Source organism: Somniosus microcephalus, unplaced genomic scaffold, assembly GCF_052327205.1.
Source record: "Somniosus microcephalus isolate GS21.2 unplaced genomic scaffold, FLI_Smic_1.0 unresolved_chr4, whole genome shotgun sequence".
Taxonomy (NCBI): Eukaryota; Metazoa; Chordata; class Chondrichthyes; order Squaliformes; family Somniosidae; genus Somniosus; species Somniosus microcephalus.
The window spans coordinates 48,656,236-48,661,159 of NW_028225182.1; the positions used below are offsets into that span (position 1 = coordinate 48,656,236).

The following is a 4,924-nucleotide window of genomic DNA, read 5'->3' on the forward strand; positions in this document are numbered from 1 at the left end:
CCTCCCTCCTCCCTCTCTCTCCTCCCTCTCTCTCCTCCCTCTCTCTCCTCCCTCTCTCTCCTCCCTCCTCCCCTCCCTCCTCCCTCTCTCTCCTCCCTCCTCCCTCTCTCTCCTCCCTCCTCCCTCTCTCTCCTCTCTCCTCCCTCTCTCCTCTCTCTCCTCCCTCCTCCCTCTCTCTCCTCTCTCCTCCCTCTCTCCTCTCCCTCTCTCCTCTCCTCCCTCTCTCTCCTCCCTCCTCCCTCTCTCTCCTCCCTCCTCCCTCTCTCTCCTCCCTCCTCCCTCTCTCTCCTCCCTCCTCTCTCCTCCCTCCTCCCTCTCTCTCCTCCCTCTCTCTCCTCCCTCCTCCCTCTCTCTCCTCCCTCCTCTCTCTCTTCCTTCTCCAATCTCCTCCCCCTTCTCCCAGAACACCAATCCTTTCACTACCATCTGTCTAACAGATTCCTTCATAACAAAAGCTGTATTCATAGTGGGGCCGGGCACCACTTACCCATTACAAACTGAGAGGAATAGGGAGTGGATAAGAGACAAAACAAAACCTCTCCACAAACACTGGACACATTAACACAGCTCAATATATTAAACAAGAAACAAAGACTCACATTTCTCCAGCGCCTGTCACCACCGGACGTCCCAAAGTGCTTTACAGCTAATTAAGTACTTTTTGAAGTGTGGTCACTGTTGTAATGTGAGAAACACGGCAGCCAATTTGCACACAGCAAGATCCCACAAACAGCAACGCAATAATGACCCGGTCATCTGTTTTTGGTGATGTTGGTTGAGGGATAAATATTGTCCAGGACACCGGGGAGAACTCCCCCTGCTCTTCTTCAAAATAGTGCCACGGAATCGTTTACATGCACCCGAGAGAGCAGACGGGGCCTTGGTTTAACGTCTCATCTGAAAGACAGCACCTCTGACAGTGAAGCGCTCCCTCAGGACTCTCCCTCCGACAGTGCGGCGCTCCCTCAGTATTGCCCCTCCGACAGTGAGGCGCTCCCTCAGTAATGCCCCTCCGACAATGCAGCGCTCCCTCAGTACTGCCCCTCCGACAGTGCGGCGCTCCCTCAGTATTGCCCCTCCTACAGTGCGGCGCTCCCTCAGTACTGCCCCTCCGACAGTGCGGCGCTCCCTCAGTACTGCCCCTCCGACAGTGTGGCGCTCCCTCAGTACTGCCCCTCCGACAGTGCGGCCCTCCCTCAGTACTGCCCCTCCGACAGTGCGGTGCTCCCTCGGTACTGCCCCTCCGACAGTGCGGCGCTCCCTCAGTATTGCCCCTCCGACAGTGCGGCGCTCCCTCAGTATTGCCCCTCCGACAGTGCGGTGCTCCCTCAGTACTGCCCCTCCGACAGTGCGGCGCTCCCTCAGTATTGCCCCTCCGACAGTGCGGCACTCCCTCAGTACTGCCCCTCCGACAGTGCAGCGCTCCCTCAGTACTGCCCCGCCAACAGTGCGGCGCTCCCTCAGTACTGCCCCTCCGACAGCGCGGTGCTCCCTCAGTACTGCCCCTCCGACAGCGCAGCGCTCCCTCAGTACTGCACTGGGAGTGTCGGGCTAGATTTTTGTGCACAAGTCCCTGGAGTGGGACTTGAACCCACAACCTTCTGACTCAGAGACGAGAGAGAGTGCGACCCACTGAACCACAGCTGACACTAACTCCTTGCTCTGCTTGGCAACTGTTTTTTGCCTCTAGGACATTTTGGGACATTTCACTATGTTAAACAACAACAACCTGCATTTATACAGCACCTTTAATGCAGTAAAACCTCCCAGGGCGCTTCACAGGAGTGTTATCAAACAAAATTTGACACTGAGCCACATATGGATAAATTAGGACAGGTGACCAAAAGCTGAGTCAAAGAGGTCAGTTTTAAGGAGCGTCTTAAAGGAGGAGAGAGAGGTAGCGAGGCGGAGAGGTTTAGGGAGGGAATTCCAGAGTTTAGGGCCCAGGCAGCTGAAGGCACGGCCACCAATGGTGGAGCGATTAAAATCGGGGGTGTACAAGAGGCCAGAATTGGAGGAGTGCAGAGATCTCGAAGGGTTGTAGGGCTGGAGGAGGTTACAGGAGATGTATTAATGCACGATGTTGGCTGATTTCAGCTTGAGTTTTCGACCACATATCCGCAGCATAACAAAGACCGCCTCTTTCCACCTCCGTAACATCGCCTGCCTCCGCCCTTGCCTCAGCTCATCCGCTGCTGAAACCCTCATCCATGCCTTTGTTACCTCTAGACTTGACTATTCCAACGCACTCCTGGCCGGCCTCCCACATTCCACCCTACGTAAACTTGAGGTCATCCAAAACTCGGCTGCCCATGTCCTAACTCGCACCAAGTCCCGTTCGCCCATCACCCCCTGTACTCGCTGACCTACACTGGCTCCCAGTTAAGCAGCGCCTCGATTTCAAAATTCTCATCCTTGTTTTCAAATCCCTCCATGGCCTCGCCCCCTCCCTATCTCTGTAATCTCCTCCAGCCCCACAACCCCCCAAGATATCGGCGCTCCTCTAATTCAGCCCTCTTGATCATCCCTGATTATAATCGCTCCACCATTGGTGGCCGTGCCTTCTGTTGCCTGGGCCCTAAGCTCTGGAATTCCCTCCCTAAACCTCTCCGCCTCGCTACCTCTCTCTCCTCCTTTAAGACGCTCCTTAAAACCGACCTCTTTGACCAAGCTTTTGGACACCTGCCCTAATTTATCCTTATGTGGATCAGTGTCAAATTTTGTCATATAATACAGCGCCCTGGGACATTTTGCTACGTTAAAGTGCGCTATATAAATAGAAGTTGTTGTTGACTGTGGGAGGCTCGACACAACACCCTCCGTGCCTCAGGCTTAGGAAGGCGGGGGGAGATTAGCCAGTTCCTCGTTCCCGATAGCTGTGAAGTGACCACTGCTGGTCGTGTACTTACACGTTGTCCAGGTGAGGACGGGCTGAGCACGTCACCCTGCGAGTAACCATCCAGCCCTCAGGTACAACCCCCCTGAAGTTAGAGCCATCAGCAGTTGCTCTGGAGCGCCCCACGGAAGAATCAATTATTCACTCGTAGCTCTCCCCCTGCCGTCTCACTGCCAAGTGTAAATCGGTCACGTGCCTTCCCTCCACCTGTTTGTTTTCATCTCCGAATGCTGCGGGACAGATCCCCTCTTAATCTCACCACGTATTTGAGAATCCCGGGGATTAACCCGGTTTTCAATGCAGCCTGTCGCTGTTCTACGTAGGTAGTTTACGCTGACTCGCCTGTCGCTTGTAAGGACATATACACATGGATACAGACTGATGTAAGGTTTGAAAGTGGCCGTGCCTTCAGCTGCCAGGGCCCCAATCTCTGGAATTCCCTCCCTAAGCCTCTCTTTCCTCCTTTAAGACGCTCCTTAAAATCTACCTCATTGGCCAATCATTTGGTGACCTGTTCTAATAACTCCTTATGTGGCTCGGTGTCAAATTTTGTCTGATAATCACTCCGCACTGTCGGAGGGGCAGCACTGAGGGAGCGCCACACCGTCAGAGGGGCAGTACTGAGGGAGCGCCGCACTGTCGAGGGGCAGTACTGAGGGAGCACCTCACTGTCGGAGGGGCAGTACTGAGAGAGCGCCGCACTGTCGAGGGGCAGTACTGAGGGAGCACCTCACTGTCGGAGGGGCAGTACTGAGAGAGCGCCGCACTGTCGGAGGGGCAGTACTGAGGGAGCGCCGCACTGAGGGAGCGCTGCACTGTCAGAGGGGCAATACTGAGGAAGCGCCGCACTGTCGGACGGGCAGTACTGAGGGAGCGCCGCACTGTCGGAGGGGCAGTACTGAGGGAGCGCCACACTGTCGGACGGGCAGTACTGAGGGAGCGCCGCACTGTCGGAGGGGCAGTACTGAGGGAGCGCCACACTGTCGGAGGGGCAGTACTGAGGGAGTGCTGCACTGTCGGAGGGGCAGTACTGAGGGAGCGCCGCAGTGTCAGAGGGGCTGTACTGGGTATTCAGTATTACCAGTGTTAACATTCTAGTATTTTGTGCTCCAATGGGACATGAACCCACAACCTCCCGACACCGGGGCACGAGCGCTGTCCACTGGGCCACCAGACACTGGGCGCTTCTAGTCATTCTTTAATAATGACAGCACACCCACACAATACAGGTTAACAGCAGGAGAGCTCGCAGAATCATCAGGACAGGTCAAAATGACAAATTAATATCCCTTACCTTGTCAAGATGACAGGTATCCTCTCGAGATACCTCTAAAGATACAGTACTTTAAATTGAATCTCAACTCAGGGAGCTTCTGACAGAGAGGAGCAACAGAGGACACAAAGAATTAAAAATCTTGAGTTCCAAATCCTTTGAGTCAGAAGAAACCGATTTGTAGCGGGGAGCAGATTGTCTGCTTTGTTCACTTGAGACAGTGAGCTGACATTAGTTTAATTGGTCTTGCCTTACATAATTTGGCGAAGCAAAGCACGTAAGTAGATCACCTGGATTATATATTGATGCGCACAGAATGTGGCTTGAATTTCAGGGAAACTTAATCCTCGCTCGAATTGCATTTAAACATCTTTACCTTCAGTCCTAAAAGAAAAAGATTTCTCCCACGCCTTTCACCACCTCAGGACGTCTCAAAATGCGCTACAGCCAATGAAGTACTTTTTGAAGTCCGATAGTGCGGCGTTCCCTCAGTACTGCCCCTCCGACAGTGCGGTGCTCCCTCAGTATTGTCCCTCCAACAGTGCGGCGCTCCCTTAGTACTGCCCCTCCGACAGTGCGGCGCTCCCTCAGTACTGCCCCTCTGACACTGCGGCGCTCCCTCAGCACTGCCCCTCCGACAGTGCAGCGCTCCCTCAGTACTGCCCCACCGACAGTGCGGCGCTCCCTCAGTACTGACCCTCCGACAGTGCGGTGCTTCCTCAGTTCCGCCCCTCCGACAGTGCGGCGCTCCCTCA

The 4,924-nt window shown here is 54.7% G+C and overlaps 1 protein-coding gene across 2 annotated transcripts in view; it reads right to left on the minus strand.

Annotated features, from left to right (window-relative positions):
• Nucleotides 1-3,356, minus strand: part of gal3st4 (galactose-3-O-sulfotransferase 4) — a 114,723-nt gene extending 111,367 nt beyond the window's left edge. Inside the window, exons 1-2 of one of the 2 annotated variants that reach the window (XM_085977500.1) lie at nt 2,910-3,356; nt 600-897 (exon numbers count right to left, since the gene is read on the minus strand). The gene's annotated coding sequence lies outside the window, so the exon portion shown is untranslated. The remainder of the gene's footprint in view (nt 1-599; nt 898-2,909) is intronic. The other variant, XM_085977501.1, reaches the window with a different exon arrangement.
• Between the last annotated feature and the right edge of the window lie 1,568 nt (nt 3,357-4,924).